At 41.4% G+C, this 24,483-nt stretch overlaps 2 long non-coding RNA genes across 2 annotated transcripts; one reads left to right on the top strand and one right to left on the bottom strand.

The window, feature by feature from the left end:
* Positions 1-14,117: 14,117 nt before the first annotated feature.
* On the bottom strand, positions 14,118-15,946 carry LOC131493196 (uncharacterized). Its single transcript, XR_009252512.1, has 2 exons — positions 15,840-15,946; positions 14,118-14,759 (listed from the first exon to the last, which is right to left on the bottom strand). It is a non-coding gene; the product is annotated as an uncharacterized LOC131493196 (long non-coding RNA).
* A 6,237-nt stretch (positions 15,947-22,183) lies between these two features.
* On the top strand, positions 22,184-24,025 carry LOC131493191 (uncharacterized). The gene is made up of 2 exons (XR_009252507.1): positions 22,184-22,273; positions 23,355-24,025. It is a non-coding gene; the product is annotated as an uncharacterized LOC131493191 (long non-coding RNA).
* Positions 24,026-24,483: the final 458 nt, after the last annotated feature.

The raw sequence follows: 24,483 nt of genomic DNA, 5'->3' as shown, positions 1-24,483 counted from the left end.
CAGTTATACAACACATGGAAAGGACAAAACTAGAGACAGTGAAAGATCAGTGGTTTTTTGATCTTTTTAAGATAAACGTGTCATTGAAGGGTAGGGTATGGCACATATGAGTAGGATTTTTAGGGCAGTGAAAATACTCCATAATACCATAATTATGGATAAATGTCATTATACATTTGTCCTTACCTATAGAATGTACTCCAAGAGTAAACAGTAATGTGTACTATGGACTTTGGATGACAATGATATGTCAGTTATAGGTTTCTCAATTGTAACAAATTTACCACTCTCGTGGGGGATGTTGATAATGAGGAAGCTATGTATAGGTGGGCACAGGGGTATATGGGAAATCTCTGTACATTTCCCTCAGTTTTTCTATGAACCTAAAACTTTCCTAAAAAAATATAAAGTTCAATAAGTAACTTGGGAAATAGATTACAAATGACAGTTATAAGACTAACATTCCTAATAAATACAAGGTTCATATAAATTAAGAGTAAACAAGTAAACATTTCTATAAAAGATTTGGAAAAGTCATAAATGATAAATTCTAAAGAAAGAGGGAGAAAAAGAGAAGAAAGAAAAATAATAAATATTTGTAAATACCTCTGAATTTAGATTGGAAAAACAATTCTACCTCACTAATAAAGAAGAAATAGAACTCATTTTTTGGAGGGAGCTTTCAGACTCATAATATATATCAAAAATTAAAAAGGCTCATAAAACTCTATTGGAACAAAACTCACCAGATGATGTGCAAATGGTCACTTATGATTTGTTACTGATAATGCAAATTAGCATAAAGACTTGGGTAATCCATTAATTCATTCAACAAATATTTGTTGGGGTAGATGAATTAAGCTTGAAATGAATGTATCATTTTATATAAACATTGTTATGGTGTTGAGTCAAATGAGTTAAAAAAATAAAGATGAAAGAAAAGATTCACAAGAATGTCCACAGCAACAATTCAGAAGTAATGAGAAAGCCCGGCACAGTTGAGGTAAATATGAGATAAACTTAAAAAAAAATTATAACACTAGCAAGATTCAGAAAACATAACTTTAAAAGATGCTGTTTAAAATAGTGACTGAATTTTCTTCTAGACTCTAAGAATATTGTTTCATCATTTATAATATAACTTAATATAATTTAAAAGGTTTGTAGAGATGGAGAAAAAACAGATTGCCGATTTGCTTCATGATAGCCCTGGAGCACAGAGAAAAAAGTTTCTCAGTCTGCATTGCTTCTGGTCAGATCCCAGCAATGCTTCCTTCATTCCATGAGATAATGAAAAGTTGACAACATAAAGGTGCTGGGAAAAGTTTCATGGGTGCAGTCTTTTGACCCCCACTATATAGCATAAAATGGGCCTTGGGCCTGGAACACTTCCTCAGTGTAGAGGCTGGTGCTTACCCACATCCCCCCCCACCCCGCCCCACTGTTATATCTGTGCTCTGAGCAGGGGACAAGTTTCTTCTACTGCTACATGAGAGGAGTGGCCACTGGCCATGGGGGATCAATGCCCACTGTGGAAGCCAGTCTTGCTCTGCCTCTTCTCCAATGTGAGTGAAGTGCTATTCAATCTAGTGTTTGACTGTGTTGTGTTTCTCTTGGCAACTCTGATACCAAGATGCAGTGAGCAGAAGTATTTAAAGCACCCCCCTGGGATTGGTAATGTGCACATGGTACTCCACTTGACAATAAGAAGGGGGCAGCAGACACCTTGATAAATGGCAAATCTCAGAAAGCCAATGCTTTGCTTGCCAAAATGTTTATACATTGATTGTACTGTTAGTAAAACCATGAGATCTTTAGCCAAGGCTTAAAATCCTGTCTTCATGGTACAACTATGCTGCCAACTCATTGCCTGCATTTAAGTCAGGTCATTTGACAGTTTGGGTGTTGCCTTGTATAGAGGCAGAGGCATAGACCAGATGGCATCTCAACCCCATCATCCCAGAAATCATATGCAGGAATCCATGTCCTGACTACTTCCCCATTACTAAATCTTTCAGAACAACCTGAATGTTGGTTCCAATCTGCTCAGGAGCTTCCCTGTGGTAATCTGAAATCAGCTCATATTGGAAGAGAGCAGGGAGAGAGCAAAGAAAGCCTCAGGCCACTCCAGTTTGGTAGGCAGCAGGTTTGATGAACAAGGGAATTTACTCATGAGGCTTGCTTTGAGCAGCAGCAAGACAGGTAGATCTCTGCACCTGCCTGTCAAATCTTAAAAATTTATGCAGAGGCCTTCACTGGGCTCAGTCATATATAATATCCACCCGGCCTCAATACCACATGACTATCTCAAGGCTATGTCCTTGGGGCAGCCTCTGGGAGCAGGGAAGGAAAGCAGAACCCAATTCCCAAGGAAGGGGAAGCAGTGAGAAGTCCCCAGTTACTAAGGTCCGTCCAGCTCATGGGTCAACCAACAGTTCCACCCTCTTTATGACCTCCCGCAACTTAACAGGAGAACAAAGTCATATGCGGGTGAAACAGTGGACACTCTCTCAGGACAATATGACTAACATACCTCACTGAGCCTGTTTCAGGGAGTGGTCTCCTCTGAGAATGACCTCATTCATCAAGAATAGATATTTGTAACCTGCAAAGTCAATGCTAACACAAGTAGTAGGATTCTAATACCATTACCTACTCACTCTGTACATAGCCCTGTGTGAACCAATGGAGATACACAAATATAAGACCCAAGCCAGAAATTCAAGGAGGTTATTACAAGCTCATTTGAGTAATATGTCACATGATGGATAAAATAGCAGGTGGAATTAGAGCTGCCCCAATGTGATGGGGCAAAAGCATGGCATGCAATGCAGGGAGAGGCATAATCAAAGTCCAGACACAATGTCCATCAGTTTCAGAATATTTCTAAGCTAAGTCATAAACACTTAAACTGGAGGTAAAACATAAATTTATGTTTCACACTAGGATTTTGGAATGCCTTCCATAAATAGTGCTCAGTTATGAGCAAGATGTTGTTACTAGTTTGGTATTAATTATTTATGGGGTTGGGAGAGCTTTTCATGGATCTCATAAGGAAAAGAATCAAGGGGCCCTCTTATCCTGGCCTTGGTGTCCACCCAACCTGTAAGGCAGGACCTTACCATGGAAGGTCAGCCTCCTGACACTCATATGCTGCTGTGACAGGTGGTTACCTGTTGGTAATGGCCACCTCATTATCCTTACAGCTGCCTGTTCTCACACATCCTTCTTGGAGTCTAGCCCCTCAACCCCTCCTTCTTCTATGCCCAGACTCCTAGAATGAAGACCCACAGAAACCTCTACATGTCTCTGCTTTTGTCCTTAACGCCCTAGCAGATCCAGTGTGTGTGTCTGTGTTTGTGTATCTGTGTGTGTGTCTGTGTGTGTGTGTGTGTGTGTGTACACGCCCCCATGCATGCACACGTGTGCGTGGGTGCCCACACCATCACAGTTAAAAGCCTGGATTAGTAGTGAGACCCACCTGGGACAGAATCCTGGCCCTACCACTTATTAGCTGTGCGATCTTGTGAAAATCACTGAAATTTTCTCATACTCAGTTTCCTCAACATTAAGGCAAGTGATAAAAATTGCTCTTAGTGGTGTCTTGAGGGCCAATAGATCATGGAAGGAAAACACAGTGGACCCTCAGAAGTCAACTAGATATCCATCTATAATTAAAATTATCCATCAATAATTAAAAGGAAGTGGATTGTTTTCAGATCACAGCTATTTCCCAGGTGAGCTGCATCTGACTTTTTAAATGACTATTTCTTCCACTGAGGTCTTTCATACATTTTCATGTAACAATATCCCTGTCGAGGATCCTGAGAGAAAAGCCTCACTGCCTTGTGGAGGACTATGAGAATCTGTTTTCCAAGGATCTTACAGGCAGGAGGAGGGTGAGTCCATGTATGAGAAAGCAGGAAGGGGAAGGGGGAAGAGACAGCAAGAGGGTTCCAGGCTGGGGTGTATGTGGGGGAAGACCCCATAGACAGAATCCCCCAGGCTGAGGAAGCAGGAAGACCTTATAGAATGGGGGGAAGGGGGTTGGATTTAGTAGGAATCTCCAGTGCCACTGCTTTCCTTCTACATAGACACAAGGTTCTTTGAAGGAATTTTTGAGAACATTTTTAGGAGAGTTAAGATAAAGACTAATGTCAATTTGGCACATAGCAGGTGCTCCTTCCATGTCTAAAGAGCAACATATTTAAAAAATAAGCAAATTAATTAGATAAAGACAAATTAAACCTGAGTAATTATGACAAGAAAGCCCTCCCTCCACATGTTTCCAAAATAATTCTCCAGACCTGAGATCAGGCCGACATGACTCAGTAATATGTGTACCGAGGTCATAATGTGCAAGGAGAACAAATAGCTGGTGAACTGTACACGTGCACATGATTGTGGGTGTGTTAGATCATTTAACTGATAGATACACACATGTGAGTACACTTGTGTATTACATAGGTAGATAATTATACATATTATATACACATGATAGAGATGTAGATATAAGCATAGATACAGATATGGATGTAGATGTGGACACAGATACAGATCTACATAGAATTACAGAGAGAGAGAGAAAGACAGAATCCATCTTGTTGGGTACTCTCACCATCAGATATCTCAAGGTGCATGGCCTTCCCTGTTGTTCCACCATCTCTCATCTCTAATGGTTTCTCCTTAATGCTATGCTTCACTGGGATGCATGCATGCTTCTCTCCACCACCACCCACCCCAGAAATCATTACCCCTTACCTTAAGGAAGCCTCATCCAGGGCTCCAGTGTGTTCAGGATCAAGGCCAGCATGTTTTAGGGACAGTCAGGGCTCTGTGCAGTATGACACATACAACTAATCAGCTTCTGTTGGCTTCCCAAGAAGAACTGGCACTTGGCTGTACTGTAACCATGTCTCTCCCTACCCTACTCCTATGCTTTATTCCATGATATTTTCCTTTCTGAGACAATGCAGTTCACTTGCTCAGGTATCCTTTATGTAACATTAGCATACAAAGGAGATTTTAATAAGCCCTTTAACAACACAACTGTGCCTCATATTTCTCATCCCCCTTCAGCAGCTAGTACATGCTTCTGCACACGTGCATGGCTAATAGACTTTTAAAAATCCTTTCAGGGGCGCCTGGGTGGCTCAGTCGGTTAAGCATCCGACTTCGGCTCAGGTCATGATCTCACAGCTTGTGGGTTCGAGCCCCGCATCGGGCTCTGTGCTGACTGCTCAGAGCCTGGAGCCTGTTTCAGATTCTGTGTCTCCCTCTCTCTCTGACCCTCCCCCGTTCATTCTCTGTCTCTCTCTGTCTCAAAAATAAATAAACGTTAAAAAAAATTAAAAATCCTTTCATTAGCATAAGCACTGACTTGGCAGTTTGCAAACAGCTATTCCCTATGACTGGTCAACCTCATGAGAGACCACACTGCAAGACAGGCCCAGTGAGATGTGATGGCCACACCTTCTTCAGAGATCAGCCACTGTCTCACCTGGCCATAACATTTGTTCAGGTTGTTCAGTGGGCTTTCTTATGGGGAAGTGGCCAGGATATCCATGCCTTGGCTCACACAGAAGCCCAGCTCCTGATGCCTAGAATGATGGGGTTAGGAAGTCATCTGGTCCCTTCCTCTGCCACCAGGCAAAGCAGCACATAAACTATCCATCTACTTGGACTCAGTGATGAGTCAGTAGCATGGTTACAACCATGTCACTTGGACTGACACTTTGGCTATCAATGGCTATTAGCTATCAATGGCTTTGGGACCGTTCAGTAAACATGTTTGATTACTGAAGGCTTTCTGAGGTCACCTCTTCATCCAAGGGGTCTGTCTCTTGCATGGTCATTCTCTCATCTCTCAGGGAGCTGGAGGGGGCACTGCTGAGATTGCATGGGAAGCCATCCAGACTGAATTAGTTTCCCTCAGTGCCTTCCTACTCTCATCCCTTCAGAGCTATGAATGAGCACTCAACAAATTTTAGTTTCTTCATCTCTGCAAATCTTCCTTTTAAATAGAAATGATAAACAGTATTCTAAAATAAATAGAAAACATAGATGATTGTGGCTTAATTATGAAGTGGGGGAAGGTTTTTTTAACCTATATTATGGCACAAATTCCATAATATATAAGGGGAAAGGTTTGTAAGTTACTGAAAATTTAATTTCATGTGTCAGAAAAAGGTCCCATACAAGGCACAAGAAGAGATAATGAACTAGAGAAAAATATAACACATGGTTATGTAAGCAACTAATATCCTTATTTTAATAGAATGTATATCTTAAAACTTAAAAGGGAAATATAAATACAGAAAAACCTAAGGGAGCATGTGTGGCTCAATCGGTTAAGCATGCAACTCTTGGTTTCAGCTCAGGTCATGATCTCATGGTTTAATGAGTTCAAGTCCCATGTTCTGCTTGGTGCTAACAGCGCAGAGCCTGCTTGGGATTCTCATCTCCCTCTCGCTCTCTCTGCTCCTCCCCCACTCACACTGTCTCTGTCTCTCACAAAATAAATAAACTTAAAAAATCTAATGGATAGAGATGTAATCCGTTCGCTCTCTCTAACACTCATACACACACACACACACACACAAATAAAATTTGAAAATATTTTCAAAACTAATGTTTTAAAAATACCAAAGAAAATAATGAAGAAATATCTTGTGTTTTGGGATGCGGTTTATGAGATTCACTTATTTGTTTCAAAATATCAATGATTATAATGGTTAGCAAAACTCAAGGTATGTGAGAATTTGTGGTAATACACACTCATATTTTGGGGTGGCAATATAAATTAGCATAGTTATTCTGGACAGCCATTTGGTACTTACTTGCATGAAATGAATTTAAATTTAAAAAAAATTTTCCAATGTCTATTTTTGAGAGAGACAGAGAGAGAGAGAGACAGAGACAGAGCATGAGTGGGGGAGGGGCAGAGAGCCAGGGAGACACAGAATCTGAAGCAGGCTCCAGGCTCTGAGCTGACAGCACAGAACTCAACATGGGGCTCAAACTCGTGAATGACAAGATCATAACCTGAGCTGATTGGTGGCTCAACCAACTGAGCCACCCAGGCACCCCAAATCAATTTAAATTTTAAATGATCATATCTTTTTCCACAACAATTTTTCTAGGAATTTAGCATAATTACATAAAGATATGGTATGGGAGCAATAAATGCAATAGGAATGTTAATTGCAGGAAATTAGGTATGAGAGTTCATCAAAGAAGCAGGATATAAAATCAACGGATCAAATACAAATTATACTTGATGACACCGGCAACCATATAGGAATACACTGTCGCATAAAAGAATCAACAGATGCCAAAAACGTTTTGGGTAAATATTTGATAAAAGTATTTAAATACTAATAAATTATCTCCCATAGGTTATTATTAAAAGGAAAAGTAGTGGAAGATGGTGGTGTAGGAGGAGGTTGGGCTCACTGCATCCTGCTGATCACTTGGATTCCACCCACATCTGCCTAAATAACCAAGAAAACTGCCAGAAGACTAGCAGAACAGACTGTCCAGAGCCAAGCATAGATAAGAGGCCCACAGAAGAGGGTAGGAAGGGCCTAGAGGCGGTGCGCCTTACACGGACTGGTGGGAAGGAGCCAGGGCGGTGGAGGGGCAGCCCATCTAGCAAGGCAGAGCCCCCCAAATCTGACTTGCAAAAGCAGAGGGGCCGGATGGAGTATGTTCTGACAGCCAGCAGGACTTAACATCTGTAATGTTATAAGTCAACAGCTCTGCTTGGAGAGCTGGAGGGCTAGAGGACAACAGGAGGGAGAGTTGTTGAGCCCTAGAGGACAGAGCTCAGCTTGGCAGGGAACCAAGGGGCTGGCCAGTGCCAGCTCCCTCTCCCATCTCCCAGCCAAAATCCCAATTGGAACCAGTTCCCATCAGTGAACTTGCTTGCACCGTGCAAACACCCAACACTGTGCTTCTGTGGATCCATCCCACAGACGGGTCTGCCTCCCTCCTGGTGCCACAGGGCCCCTCCCGCAGCTGACCACTGAAGGCAAAGCGAGCTGAGCCTGCCCCTCCTACCCTTGTGCACCTTGCAGATCCACCCCAGTTAATATGCCAGATCTCATAGAAGCAGCACCACAAGCCTGGCAGTGTGCAAGTACCCCAGACAGAGGCCACCCCACTCCACAGTGAGTCCTGCCCCTGGGAGGGGGGAGAGGGGAAGATAAGGTACACACCAGTCTGACTGTGGCCCCAGCGGTGGGCTGGGGGCAGACATCAGGTCTGAATGCGGCCTCACCCACCAACACAAGTTACTTCAGACAGCATAGTGGAAGAGCCCTGTAGTTCTGTGCCACTCCAGGGACTACCCAAAATGACAAAATGAAAGAATTCTCCTCAAAAGAAACTCCAGGAAGTAGCAACAGCTAACGAAATGATCAAAAAACGATTTAAGCAATGTAATTCATTTTCAAGAAAATGAATTTAAAATAATAGTCATAAAATTAATTGCTGGGCTTGAAAAAAGTATAGAGGACAGCAGAGATTCTATTGCTACAGAGATCAAGGGACTAAGAAACAGTCAGGAGGAGCTAAAAAATGCTATAAATGAGCTGCAAAATAAAATGGAGGCGACCACAGCTCGGATCAAAGAGGCAGAGAAGAGAATAGGTGAATTAGAAGATAAAATTATGGAAAAAGAGGACTCTGAGAAAAAGAGAGGTAAAAAAATCCAGGAACATGAGGGGAGAATTAGAGAACTAAGTGATGCGATGAAACGCAATAATATACGTATAATAGGGATTCCAGAGGAGAAAGAGAGAGAGAAAGGTGCTGAAGGTGTACTTGAAGAAATAATAGCTGAGAACTTCCCTGATCTGGGGAAGGAAAAAGGCACTGAAATCCAAGAGGCACAGAGAACTCCCTTCAGACGTAACTTGAATCGATCTTTTGCATGACATATCATAGTCAAACTGGCAAAATACAAGGATAAAGAGAAAATTCTGACAGCAGCTAGGGATAAACATGCTCTAACATATAAAGGGAGACTGATAAGACTAGTGACAGATCTATCTACTGAAACTTGGCAGGCCAGAAAGGAATGGCAGGAAATCTTCAATGTGATGAACAGAAAAAAATATGCAGCCGAGAATCCTTTATCCAGAAAATCTGTCATTCAGAATAGAAGGAGAGATAAAGGTTTTCCCAAACACACAAAAACTGAAGGAATTCGTCACCACTAAACCAGCCCTACAAGACATCCTAAGGGGGATCCTGTGAGACAAAGTACCAGAGACATCACTACAAGCATGAAACCTACAGACATCACAATGACTCTAAACCCATATCTTTCTATAATAACACTGAATGTAAATGGACTAAATGCTCCAACCAAAAGACATAGGGTATCAGAAAGGATAAAAAAACAAGACCCATCTATTTGCTCTATACAAGAGACTCATTTTAGACCTGAGGACACTTTCAGATTGAATGTGAGGGGATGGAGAACTATCTATCATGCTACTGGAAGTCAAAAGAAAGCTGGAGTAGCCATACTTATATCAGACAAACTAGACTTTAAATTACAGGCTGTAACAAGAGATGAAGAAGGGCATTATATAATAACTACAGGGTCTATCCATCAGGAAGAGCTGACAATTATAAATGTCTATGTGCCATATACGGGAGCCCCAAATATATAAAACAATTACTCACAAACATAAGCAACCTTATTGATAAGAATGTGGTAATTGCAGGGGACTTTATAACCCCACTTATAGCAAGGGATAGATTATCTAGACACATGGTCAATAAAGAAACAAGGGCCCTGAATGATACATTGGATCAGATGGACTTGACAGATATATTTAGAACTCTGCATCCCGAAGCAACAGAATACACTTTCTTCACCAGTGCACATGGAACATTCTCCAAGATAGATCAATACTGGTCACAAAACAGCCCTTCATAAGTATACAAGAATTGAGATCATACCATGAATACTTTCAGACCACAATGGTATGAAGCTTGAAATCAACCACAGGAAAAAGTCTGCAAAACCTCCAAAAGCATGGGGGTTAAAGAACACCCTACTAAAGGATGAATGGGTCAACCAGGCAATTAGAGAAGAAATTAAAAAATACGTGGAAACAAATGAAAATGAAAACACAACAATCCAAATGCTTTGGGTTGCAGTGAAGGCAGTCCTGAGAGGAAAATACATTGCAATCCAGGCCTATCTCAAGAAATAAGAAAAATCCCAAATACAAAATCTAACAGCACATGTAAAGGAAATAGAAGCAGAACAGCAAAGACACCCCAAACCCAGCAGAAGAAGAGAAATAATAAAGATCAGAGCAGAAATAAACAATATAGAATCTAAAAAACTGTAGAGCAGATCAATGAAACCAAGAGTTGGTTTTGTGAAAAAGTAAACAAAATTGACAAACCTCTAGCCAGGCTTCTCAAAAAGAAAAGGGAGAGAAAACCCAAATAGATAAAATCATGAATGAAAATGGAATTATTACAACCAATCCCTCAGAAATACAAGCAATTATCAGGGAATACTATGAAAAATTATATGCCAAAAAACTGGACAATCTGGAAGAAATGGACAAATTCCTAAATACCCACACACTTCCAAAACTCAAACAGGAAGAAATAGAAAGCTTGAACAGACCCATAACCAGCAAAGAAATTGAATCTGTTATCAAAAATCTCCCAACAAATAAGAGCCCAGGACCAGATGGCTTCCCAGGGGAATTCTACCAGACATTTAAAGCAGAAATAATACCTATCCTTCTCAAGCTATTCCAAAACATAGAAAGAAAAGTTAAACTTCCAGACTCATTCTATGAAGCCAGCGTTACTTTGATTCCTAAACCAGACAGAGACCCAGTAAAAAAAGAGAACTACAGGCCAAAATCCCTGATGAAAATGGGTGCAAAAATTCTCAGTAAGTTACTAGCAAATCAAATTCAACAGTATATAAAAAGAATTATTCACTATGATCAAGTGGGATTCATTCCTGCGATGCAGAGCTGGTTCAATATTCACAAATCAATCAATGTGATACATCACATTAATAAGAGAAAAGATAAGAACCATATGATCCTGTCAATCGATGCAGAAAAAGCATTTGAGAAACTTCAGCATCGTTTCTTAATAAAAACCCTTGAGAAAGTCGGGATAGAAGGAACATACTTAAAGGTCATAAAAGCCATTTATGAAAAGCCCACAGTAACATCATCCTCAATGGGGAAAAACTGAGAGCTTTTTCCCTGAGATCAGGAATACGACAGGGATGTCCACTCTCACCGCTGTTGTTTAACATAGTGTTGGAAGTGCTAGCATCAGCAATCAGACAACAAAAGGAAATCAAAGGAATTAACATTGGCAAAGATGAAGTTAAGCTTTCACTTTTTGCAGATGACATGATATTATACATGGAAAATCCGTTAGACTCCACCAAAAGTCTGCTAGAACTGATACATGAATTTAGCAAAGTTGCAGGATACAAAATCAATGTATAGAAATCAGTTGCATTCTTATACACTAATAATGAAGCAACAGAAAGACAAATAAAGAAACTGATCCCATTCACAAGTGCACCAAGAAGCATAAAATACCTAGGAATAAACCTAACCAAAGATGTAAAAGATCTGTATGCTGAAAACTATAGAAAGCTTCTGAAGGAAATTGAAGAAGATATAAAGAAATGGAAAAACATTCCATGCTCATGGATTGGAAGAATAAATATTGTTAAAATGTCAATACTACCCAAAGCTATGTACACATTCAATGCAATCCCAATCAAAATTGCACCAGCATTCTTCTCGAAGCTAGGCCAAGCAATCCTAAAATTTGTATGGAACAACAAAAGGCCCCGAATAGTCAAAGTAATTTTGAAGAAGAAGACCAAAGCGGGAGGCATCACAATCCCAGACTTTAGCCTCTACTACAAAGCTGTAATCATCAAGACAGCATGGTATTGGCACAAAAACAGACACATGGACCAATGGAATAGAATAGAAACCCCAGAACTAGACCCACAAAAGGATGGCCAACTAAACTTTGACAAAGCAGGAAAAAATATCCAATGGAAAAAAGACAGTCCTTTAGCAAATGGTGCAGGGAGAACTGGACAGCAACATGCAGAAGGATGAAACTAGACCACTTTCTTACACCTTTCACAAAAACAAACTCAAAATGGATGAAGGACCTGAATGTGAGACAGGAAACCATCAAAACCCTAGAGGAGAAAGCAGGAAAAGACCTCTCTGACCTCAGCCGCACCAATTTCTTACTTGATACATCCCCAAGGGCAATTAAAAGCAAAAATGAACTATTGGGACCTCATCAAGATAAAAAGCTTCTGCACAGCAAAGGAAACAATCAACAAAACTAAAAGGCAACCAACGGAATGGGAAAAGATATTTGCAAATGACATATCCGACAAAGGACTAGTATCCAAAATCTATAAAGAGCTCATCAAACTCCACACCCAAAAAACAAGGAATCCAGTTGAAATGGGCAGAAAACATGAAGAGACACTTCTCTAAAGAAGACATTTAGATGGCCAACAGGCACATGAAAAGATGCTCAGCCTCGCTCCTCATCAGAGAAATACAAACTAAAACCACACTCAGATATCACCTCTCGCCAGTCAGAGTGGCTAAAATGAACAAATCAGGAGACTATAGATGCTGGAGAGGATGTGGAGAAATGGTAACCCTCTTGGTGGGTTCCCCCAACCCTGTTGGTGGGAATGCAAATTGGTGCAGCCACTCTGGAAAACAGTGTGGAGGTTCCTCAAAAAATTAAAAATAGATCTACCCTATGACCCAGCAATAGCACTGCTAGGAATTTACTCAAGGGATACAGGAGTGCTGATGCATAGGGGCACTTGTACCCCAATGTTTATGGAGCACTTTCAACAATAGACAAATTATGGAAAGAGCCTAAATGTCCATCAACTGACGAATGGATAAAGACATTGTGGTTTATATACACAATGGAATACTATGTGGCAATGAGAAACATTGACATATTGCCTTTTGTAGCAATGTGGATGGAACTGGAGAGTGTTATGCTAAGTGAAATAGGTCATACAGAGAAAGACAGATACCATATGTTTTTACTCTTATGTGGATCCTGAGAAACTTAACAGAAGTCCATGGGGGAGGGGAAGAAGAAAAGAAAAAAAATAGGTTAGAGAGGGAGAGAGCCAAAGCATAAGAGACTCTTAAAAACAGAACAAACTGAGGGTTGATGGGGGGTGGGAGGGAGGGGAGGGTGGGTGATGGGTGTTGAGGAGGGCACCTTTTGGGATGAGCACTGGGTGTTGTATGGAAACCAATTTGACAATAAATTTCATATTTAAAAAAAAAGGAAAAGTAGTGTTACACCTTTTATTGATTAAAAGGAAATCAGTCAGCTGGGCATCCGACTCTTGATTTTGGCTCAGGTCATGATCCTGGGCTTGTGGGATTGAGCCTGGCATTGGGCTCAGTGCTGAGCATGGAGCCTGCTTGGGATTCTCTCTCTCTCTGTCTGTCTCTCTCCCTCTCTGTCTCTCTCTCTCCCTCTGTCTCTCTCTCCCACATGTACTCTCTCTCTCTAAAAAAAAAAAAAAAGAAATAAAAGGAAAAACAGAAAAAGGAGAAATAGTATATAATGAAGAAACTCAGCCAAAGTCATCTAAGTGGTCAAGTTATATTACCAGAATAGGGCAATTAGAGACCTTAGGAAGCTTGATACCAGTTTCAGAGAAGGACACAGCACCACTTCTGTGGAATCTCTGAAAAATGCAAAACCAAATCTAGTCAAGAAGAAATATCAGATGAATGTGAATGGAGAGTTGTTCTACCAATGGCTCAAAAAATGTCAGTACATGAAACACAAAAAAGCCTAAAGGACTGCCACAGATAGGAGGAAACTAAGGAATCACAGTAGCTAGAGGCAATGTTGGCTCCTGGATTGGATACTGAACCAACAGAAATTTGTTTTGCTCTTAAGGACAGTAGTGATGCAAGTGGCAAATCTGAGTAAGTTCTGTAGACACTCAGGGGAAGGAGTGAGGGCAGATATGAGAAGGATGACATAAGTATAAAAAGAAACAAACAATCAAGGCAAAAGAAGGAACAAAGAGTTCTAGTTTTATTGTTTCCCATTAGGCTGGGTTTGCCACAAGGTAAGCAGAAGAAGGACGTTGGGTCTGTGCTCTGGGTTCCCAGGGCAGCCACACATTTGGGCGAGAAGGTGAGTGAATGGGTTTGGGGAAGTTCTGGCTTCCGGACACCAAGACACAGCGATCCTCTGGGCCAGAGGTCAGACCCCTCAGCCACATGGGTAGGCCCAGCAGGAGGAGCAGGAGCAGGAGGAAGGATTTGGCATTGGCTGCCCCCAAATATGCTTTTCTTGGCTCAGAATCCACTTCAGCAGCAGCCTCCAGATGACTGACTGCTCCCTCCACAGCAGTTAGAGCCCCCCAAGGGCTGGCTGCAGCAGTCAGAGTTCTGGTGCCTGTGGCGGTGGGACCTGTGTCTCCTGTGGTGGCTCAGACAGCAGCCACCACCCCCAGAGCTACAGCAGCCACCACCCCCGGAGCTACAACAGCCCCCGCCCCCAGAGCTGGAGCCACAGCAGCCCCCAGAGCTGACGCTGCAGCAGGAAGAGACTGGAGGACACTTGGGGGGGCACTTGGGGGGGCATTTGGGAGGGGGCTGGCACTGCTGCTGGTTCTTCTGGCAGGACATCTTGGCAGGCGGGGACAGGAGCTGAGGGAGAGTCACACAGTCAGACCCAGGACACAGAGACCCCCTGCCTCACCACCTCCTATTCTTAGTACATTTCTAGAGCCTTTATTTGATGAACTATTTAATGTAGTCCTTAATAATTCAACACAGAAAATCTCATTATTTCTCATAGTTGTCCAAATACTCTCATATCATCTCCTTGAACCTAATTTTCTAACAAAGTGTTTTAACCTATTATATAAGTAGAGAACTGAGGCAAAGATGTTAAGTTCTCAGAATCAAACATGTAGTATTTAGGGGAGATATTCTACTGACATAAACCACAATAATCATTGAAACAATTAATCTAGGTAGCAGTTTATAAATGAATTCATTTTTAGGGGAAACAGTCATTCCCTCTTGGAGAATATTCTAAATATTCTTGTCCTGTATGGACATAGAAGTTTACAAATGCACAGAATGTTGGAGATTGGCTGGGAGAACTGGCTGAGGGTAACTATGGTTACTCTAAGCTGGGACTGCACCAGGCCCTGACTGAGTCTGCTTCTCTGGCATCTTGTGGACACTCATCTCAAAGTTACACCTCAGCACCAAGATTTGAGTTGTTCCTACTCAACTCTGCAGCCCCGTTAGTCTGAGCACTTAAAGTAAGTCAGTCAGTTGTGGTTTCCTCTCTGCTGGCTGAGTGTCACTGTTCTTATCTCTACTTTTCCTGGAGGGACAGCTATGCTTTCAAAGAGAAACTTCCCTTTTGACAACAGTTACAGGTTGGTATGTTGGTCAGTGTTGCAAATTATTCCAACCAGAGACCAATAACTATGGGTCAGTGTGGTTTCTCTAAGAGTGCTGTCACTCTCATGTAGTTCCTCCTGCTCGTGTTCCCAGCCTTGCTCCTTGCCTGTCCCTCAGTGTCTCTGAGACTCCTTCCATGCTGATATGAACCCAGTCTCACAGTCTTCTCACTGCCACCCACCACACTCACACACATGTGCGCACACACACCCACACACTCACACACACATGCGCACACACACACACACACTCTGTCCTGGAGTCCTCCTAAGGAAGGTGGTTCTGTTGCTTGTCCCAGGGGACACTTACCAGTGCACAGGCAACACAAGGTCCGTCAGCACCTCAGGAGAGGAGTGTATGGAAGGCCTCAGTCCCCAAGGCCCTTTTATCCTGGCCTTGGGCTCTGCCCCAGCCTGTGAGACAGGATCTGGGCATGAAGGGACTGCCTCCTGCCACCCACATGGTCCTGTGACAGGTGGTGACTGGCAGCTCCTTCCTGCCTCTCCATGGGGCCCAGGGCAGCTGCTTCCAGCTAGGAATAGGGCTGCTTAGAAATGGGGATGGAGTGTGAATCCCTACCATCATCTGCCACTCAGGGTTCTAGCCTCTCATTCTTGGAACCCCTCCCCCCCAGCTCCAGCTTCCTTTCTTTCCTCCCAAATGTTAATTTAATGACTACATCTAACCTGGTTTAAGCCAGGTTTTTAATATATTCCTTCATGTTTTATTCCATATTGGTAATCCTGACACATTACATGTTATACTGTGTGTGGTTTCAACTTTATAAACACCATCACATTTAATGTAACTTGCTCTCTTTAAACATTATTTTTTGTGAATTATTTAAATTGATCTTTGAATTGAAATTGTTTACAATTCAGTCTACAATTGAAACTATAGCTGTCATTTACTCATTTTTACAACCTTATAGTATCTATCTTGTGAGTACAGCATGATTCTGATATGCTGTCTCTTTTGGAATGGCACTCAGGTTGTTTGCGCTATTTGCCATATAAATATTGCAGCTATAGGGATGTGTGTGTGTGTGTGTGTGTGTGTGTGTGTGTTTGCATATCTGTTGGGAGAGAGTCTCCAAGTTAAGCATATGTAAGTGGAACTGTTGAATTTTAGATCAGACACATCCTCTGATTTGTTCTTGTCGATTTATTTCCACTTATGGTTTATAAGAATCACTCTTTCTGTACATTGTTGCTAAACTTAAATGATTGCCATTTGATGCCTGTGAATCCATATGCTCTTGTTTTTTTGATATGTGTTTCCTGCTTAGTAAAGATAACCAGCATCCTTCTATGCTTGTTGGTCCTTTTAGTTTCCTTTTCCATGAATTATCTGTTCTTTTTAAAAAACATTGTTTCTATTTGTCTCTTTTTGTTAGGATCTGTAAGTTCTTCACATATTCTGGTTGCTAATCCTCTATTATTACATGAGTTGTGAACATCTTTCCTCAATAATTTGTTTTCTTGTTTGCTTTTTAAAGGTGTCATTTGATGAGCAGGTGTTTTATTTTTAATATAGCTCTATCTCTGCAACATTAACAATGCTATTTGCACGTTTCATGACTTTAAGAAATCTCAACCATTGATAAGCTCAGAAATCTGTTCTTTTCTGCTTTCTTTAAAAAGTTGTAAAAACTCATTTTCTCTTAAAAATTAAGGTTTTTCTTTAACTTGGAATGGAATTTTTGTACATTTGATATTTATTTCATTTTTTTCCCAAATGGATAATCAGTTGTCTATCATAATCAAATATTTTATTTCTCCCCCTAACTTGAAATACCTCCTCAGTCATGGCTGAGTTTCTACATTTGTATAGCTCTGTAATTAGACTGATCATTCTTTTCATTGTCAATTTGTTTATCCCCGTGAGACTATCCTGCTGCCTTATTTACTATAGGTGCGTAATCAATTGTGATATCACATAAGTTGTATAACTTCGTTCCCCACCTTAATATTGTCTTGGTGATTATTAGAGCTTTGCTCTATCGTATAAAATTTAGAGGCACCTTGCCACTTACTACAAATGAAAATAAAGGAAAACAAAATATCTTTAGAATTTTGATAGAAATACCGCTAAGTATATGCATTCCTATATGAAGGATAGTCAATTTTTAAAAAAAATAATTTTCCTTTCCAGCCATCCATGAATATGGTATATCTCTATTTTGGTATTTATTCTGCAATGCCTTTCAGTAAAGTTTCCTCATTTTATCAAAAATATTTTACAATAATATTTTAGACATTATAATTTTTGCAATTTTATTTTATTTTTTAATATTTATTTATTTTTGAGAGATTTTTTATATTTATATATTTATTACATATTATATATTTATTATATATAATTATAATTATTATAATAAATAATTATAATATTTTTAAATATTTTTTATTTTGAGAGTGCTGGAGAGGCAGAGAGAGAGGAAGACACAGAGTCTGAAGCAGGCTTCAGGCTCCAAGCTGTCAGCACAGAGCCCGATGCAGGGCTCTAACTCATGAACTGTGAGATCATGACCTGAGACGAAGTTGGACGCTTAACCAAGTATGCCACCCAGGTGCCCCAATTTTTGCTATTTTAAATAGCAACTTTTATAATTTTGAATTATTTATTTCTGATAAATTTATACCTAATTTATTCTGTATTCTGATCTTATATCTTGCAACTTTTCTCTTTTTTTTTTTCCAACGTTTTTTTTTATTTATTTTTGGGACAGAGAGAGAGACAGAGCATGAACGGGGGAGGGGCAGAGAGAGAGGGAGACACAGAATCGGAAACAGGCTCCAGGCTCCGAGCCATCAGCCCAGAGCCCGACGCGGGGCTCGAACTCACAGACCGCGAGATCGTGACCTGGCTGAAGTCGGACGCTTAACCGACTGCGCCACCCAGGCGCCCCTCTTGCAACTTTTCTAATTCTTACTATTATTTTAATTTCTTGTAGTAATCATTCCTATGCATATGATTTTCTTTATCAAATATTTTTTTTCCTCTTGGGTTACATTATTAGAAGCTCAATTGCTATATAAAAGAGTATGTTCATTTTAGATTTTAATTTGTATATACAACAATTATTTGTTGAATAACAATTCACCAAATTTTCAACTAGATGATTATGATAATTTATATTTCCAACAACACAAGACCTATTTCCGATCACCTTCAGCAATACTGAGTTTTGTGATACATTTTAAGTCTTTTCCAGTTCAGTATAAAGGAATAAATCTAATAGAACTCATCCCTGAAAATTCATCCTTGTTTTGTATGTAATTCTTTGGTTATTTGTATGCAGAAACATAAAGCAATAAATTTCAAAATCTATTGATTTTGTAGATAGTTTTGTAGAATGTTTTGTAGTTTTATGTATTTTCTATAAAATTGTAAGAACTTACTGTTTATTATAAATTTAATTCTGCTACTGGGCTGTGTGTTTTATTTTTCCTAATATGGTTATTTTTTCCATCTTTTTTAAAAATGATGCATTCTGCCATACAGATTATTTTTCTATGTGTGAAATTTGTCAATATTTTTTGCCATGCTTAAAATATTTTACCTGACTACTTATAAAGGAATAATTAGGTAAATAGTCTAGTAGTTTTGGAGTATTGATATTGTTGCTACTATAGAGACTTGAAGTTGCTGGCTTGGGGACACTGAGTCTGAATTCTTACTAGGTCTCAGCATTCTTCCTTCCTATCTCCTGAGACTATGAGAGCCTGACAACATAAGAAACAAAACATATGCTTTCAGAAAACTCATCCTTTGCTAGTGCACATTGTTTATGTTAAAATGATACCCAAGCCCTTGAGATCTAGTGCCCGACTTCAGTGTTACATCATGCTGCTATCTTGTCACCTAAACCCAAACAGATTGGTTGATATTTTGGGTGTTTCTCTTTGTGGAGTTAGGGCATGGACAAAATAGCTTCCAAGTCTCATCACACTTGGAATGGATGAGCTGGGCTCCTGAATCATGTAATTCAGGATTATGTGAGCCAGTAATCAATATCTTGTCTACACTCACATTGGTTACATTCTTTGAAACAATATTAGCCACACCCAGATAATTCACCAGCAGATTTCTGTAGGGTGATAAGTCTAGGACATAATAATGTGAATATCTCAGAGTGAGAATTCTGATGATAATGGCTTAGGTCACAATCAAAGTAAAGCTAATGCTAGTATTAAATACATTTTTTTTAACGTTTATTTATTTTTGAGACAGAGAGAGACAGAGCATGAACGGGGGAGGGGCAGAGAGAGAGGGAAACACAGAATTGGAAGCAGTCTCCAGGCTCTGAGCCATCAGCCCAGAGCCCGACGCGGGGCTCGAACTCGCGGACCGCGAGATTGTGACCTGAGCTGAAGTTGGAGGCCTAACCGACTGAGCCACCCAGGCGCCCCAATAAATAAATTTTTAAACTCAGTATTCATTGAATGCATATTAGAGCTGATGAGGGATATAGAAATGTAAGACCCAAACTGGGGATTCGAGGAGAGTTTATTATAAGTGGATTTGAGAGAAGAAGAAGAAGAAAAAAACTCATACAGGGAATCACAGTGAACTGTGAATAGCACAGTTTTACGAGTGCATGGATCATGAAATAAATCATGGAAGTTTAACAGGGAGGATAAATTCAAGGTAGAGAAAATAGCTTAAGAAGAATATTTCTAAACTGGAGATGTAACAAGGGTCCTATTGCACAGGCTTCAACCATCAGCCAGTAGAGACTGGAGCTCATCATGGTCTGAGGCAATTATTCCTGAGGGAGAGGGGTAGAACCCAATGTGGAAAAAAAAAAATCAATGAGGAACTGAAACACAAGGAGGAACAGAATGTAGGGGACATATGGCAGGCAAGAGGCAGAACAATTCAGGAAAGGCTGGACATGAGGGGATACCAGATGCTAGAAGGAACATGGCAAGATATACAAATGTGTATGTGTGCACACCCACGTACATATAGTCATATATGTGGTCTCTCATGGTCTCTATAATATCTCTAAGTAGAAGAACACATAGACACACACACATGCACACACATACCTCAACCACATACTAGTAGGGTTCGTAACACACCAAGTAACCAGGATATTTTCAAATCAACATTCCATTCAGGGTCTAGGAAATTCCAGAATTCTTCACAAGCCTGGAGGGCAGTAGACTCCCTTCATACAGTCTCCCTAGCTCTGATTCTACTTCATCTGATAAGTGGTTTAGTTGTTTAATAACCTTGCACCACCATAGATGGGGGTCTTGCTATCCGACTTACTACCAACCCAGATGTGAACTCTGGCTCTTTTCTTTATCTCCTAAAAATGTGAAAATACCAATATTATTTTGAAAAGCCTGTTTTCATATAACTGAATTGAGGCTCTAAGAGACTAGGAGTGTTGGGAGATGCTTATAAAACAGAAAGAGACAAAAGTTATATGATGTATTAATTACTCTTGTTCTTAAACACACTCCATCTTCCACTCCACTAAGGATGTCTTTCCCCTGGCTGCTTTACACTGGGCAGTGTCCAGTCTTACACAGTCTCACTGTTTCTTCACTGCCATATATGGACTTCAGTTTAGCCTTAGACATGACACCTGGAAAATCTGAATTATTTATCTCACTGGTGGACCAGGTCTTCCCTCTCTCCTTCCTCTATAAAACTTCACTCCTGGTTCACAATGTCTTATTAAAACCTACCAATAAGCTCAACAAAACAGAAGAGGATTGTATTTTCTAACCAGATTCACTCTCCTTAGAAAACAACTGTAATTTAAAAAAATGAATGTGTTGACATTTTCTTAGAGAATATAGCATGTTAAAAACTATCAGAAATTTCCCTTGCATTAGCTCACTGACTTTCAGACCCCTCCAACAAGAAAGTTATCTTTTTTTTTTTAATTTTTTTTTCAACGTTTTTTATTTATTTTTGGGACAGAGAGAGACAGAGCATGAACGGGGGAGGGGCAGAGAGAGAGGGAGACACAGAATCGGAAACAGGCTCCAGGCTCCGAGCCATCAGCCCAGAGCCTGACGCGGGGCTCGAACTCACGGACCGCGAGATCGTGACCTGGCTGAAGTCGGACGCTTAACCGACTGCGCCACCCAGGCGCCCCAAGAAAGTTATCTTTATATGATCTCCACTGTAGTTGGACAAAACTGAGAACAAGAGGATGAGGTATTTTTCACAAGGTCATGCAGCTAATAGGTGGCAGAACCAAGATTCTCTCCAGGGTTACACTCCTCAAGCAGGTTCCTGGTTGCTATAGCACACACACACACGCGTGGATACACATACACACACACACACACACACACACACTTACATAAAAGTAATAAAGAGTTGGAGGATTCTATGAAACTTGGATTAAACCAGATTGTCCAGAAACATTGAATTAAGATTTGGGAGGCAAGAAAATAGAACTCAAGCTCCAAAACTGAGCCAGGCAGGTATCCTGCAGGGACAATGGGAGAGTCAGGTGGGGGATGATTGCAGTTTTTCTCCCTTGATCCTTTTTCTAAGCAACCCTATTGCTAACTGGGACCAACTGGCAGTCACCACCTGGTCACAGGTGACAGGACAATGTGGGTGGCAGGAGGAGGTCCCCTCATGCCCAGGTCCTGTCTCACAGCTTAGGGGCAGAGCTCAAAGCCAGGATAAAAGGGCCTTGGCCTCAGAGCACCTTCGTATACTCCTCTCCTGAGGTGCTGACAGACTAGTGCTGCTTGCACACGGTAAGTGTCCCCTGGGAGGGAACTTAGACCAGAGCTGCAGGGGCAGGTGAGAAAAGGCCTTGGGGATTGGAGGCCATGTGGAAACAGGGAGAGAAGCCTCAGGAAGACTGAAGGAGGACATGCATGGGGAATTGTGTCTACTGAGTGCTGGATAGAAGAGTGGATGGCAGTGTCTTTGTGTTATACCAAACTGAGCTCTAGCTGGGAGGGCTGTCAGGTCAGAGAGAATGAAAGTGCTGGCCATCAGTCTCCACTAGAATTGCTTTCACAAGAGGATGTCACCTTTGAGAGTAAAATCTTAAATTGTGACTCTTTGCAAAGTTCAGCTGGGAATAGTAGTTCTCAAATGACAGAGAAAGGGCTAATCAGAGGATATTTGGGGCAGTTCTAAAACCTACATACCTATGGATCTGAGATGAAATTGGGGTCTGTTTCAAAGAAGTCAGACACACCAAGCTGAGACTCACTGTGCCAAGATATAGTGAGAGGCCTTGGGTGTGATGGAAATGCCAGAGCATCAGACTGGAGCTGGGGTGTCGAAGTTTGAATCTCCCACCTCCACAAACATACCATTCTTTAGCTATCTCAGTAAGAAAGTGAGCCAGTGAGACCAGTCAGCCTCCCAGATCATTTCTATCAGCATGTCCAATTCCTTACAGAACAAAACCTTTGATAAAGTTATGATCCTTAATTGCTTTCTTCAAGACAATATTTACATTCTGATCTGGTTTCCAGACTGGACAATTTGAGACTTCTGGTTGACAAGATGGGAGAAATTACCACCTTCACTTATCAGATAATTAATCATAGTAGATTTTCTTCTTACTGGTTTTTGCCTCTGTTTCCTTTTTTTGTGAAATACAGAATAATCCCTGCCTACCTCAAACAGAAATTATGACTCAAGGGAGGTAGTGTGAGAGCATTTGCCTAACCACTAGAAATAATGAAAATTCCAGTGTTGAATTATCAACAACTCCATTTAAAATGTTAAAAATAAAGGCTCTAGAAATGATACTGAGAACAGGAAGGGGTGGGGTGGGGGGCTCTGTGTCCTGGGTCTGACTGTGTGACTCTTCCTCAGCTCCTGACCCCTCCTGCCGAGATGTCCTGCCAGCAAAACCAGCAACAGTGCCAGCCTCCTCCCAAGTGTCCCCCCAAGTGTCCTGCCCCCAAGTGCCCCCCCAAGTGTCCCCCATTCTCTTCCTGCTGCAATGTCAGTTCTGGGGGCTGCTGTGGCTCCAGCTCTGGGGGCAGGGGCTGTTGTAGCTCTGGGGGTGGTGGCTGCTGTAGCTCTGGGGGTGGTGGCTGCTGTCTGAGGCACCACAGGCGACGCAGGTCCCACCGCCACAGGCACCAGAGCTCTGACTGCTGCAGCCAGCCCTCAGGGGGCTCTGGATGCTGCAGCCAGCCCTCGGGGGGCTCCAGCTGCTGTGGAGGGAGCAGCGGTCAGTCATCTGGAAGCTGCTGCTGACATGGACCCTGCCTGAGCCAAGAAGAGCAGACTTGGAAGCAACGAACTGCTGAGAAGGTCATCTTTCTCCTCCTAGGCCTAACTCAGAGTCTGAGAGGTCCCAGAGAAGACTCTGAACTTGCAAAGACAAGATGACTTCTGTGGGGTTTAGAAATCAACTGTCTCCTACTCCCCCATCTTCTGGCCTTGGATTTCATCCCCATGTCAAAGTAACTCATGTTGTACCTTATTCCACAGTGCTCTCTGGCTGATGTAAAACAATAAAATCAGGAATCTGCTCAGCATGTTGTTCTGAAAGGACCATTTCTTTCCTGGATTATCATTGTTCTCCTCCACCCTGTCCTCTGTTGGTAGTGGCCTTGGAACCTCAGGGGCCAGAGGGCAATCTGACCTAAACTGTGGTAAATGGAGGTGTAGCATGAAAGACAAAGGCTTCCCACTCTGTTTTGTACCATGTTGTCTGGGCTCTGAAGCAGATTGCTGTAACCAAGTCTCTGGTTACAAGTCTTTGGGGAAGAATTAAGAGGACAGTGTCCTGAATTCTTAATCATAGAAAATTTCTTATTCCCTTTGTTTCCCAGCAGTTAGGTTACCTTTTTGTAAACATAAATGCTTGAGCTTCTGGTCACTTTCAGGGCCCCAACTCCATGTTGTCCTCCCTCCATGTACTCATTCTGGTGCTCTTGACCTACCCCACCAAAGATCCTTCCTCTCCCACCACACACACACACACACACAC

The sequence above is a fragment of the Neofelis nebulosa genome, chromosome 2, assembly GCF_028018385.1.
Source record: "Neofelis nebulosa isolate mNeoNeb1 chromosome 2, mNeoNeb1.pri, whole genome shotgun sequence".
In the NCBI taxonomy this organism is placed as follows: domain Eukaryota; kingdom Metazoa; phylum Chordata; class Mammalia; order Carnivora; family Felidae; genus Neofelis; species Neofelis nebulosa.
Note: the sequence above shows the minus strand (reverse complement) of the source record. Positions and strands in the feature narration are given on the sequence as shown.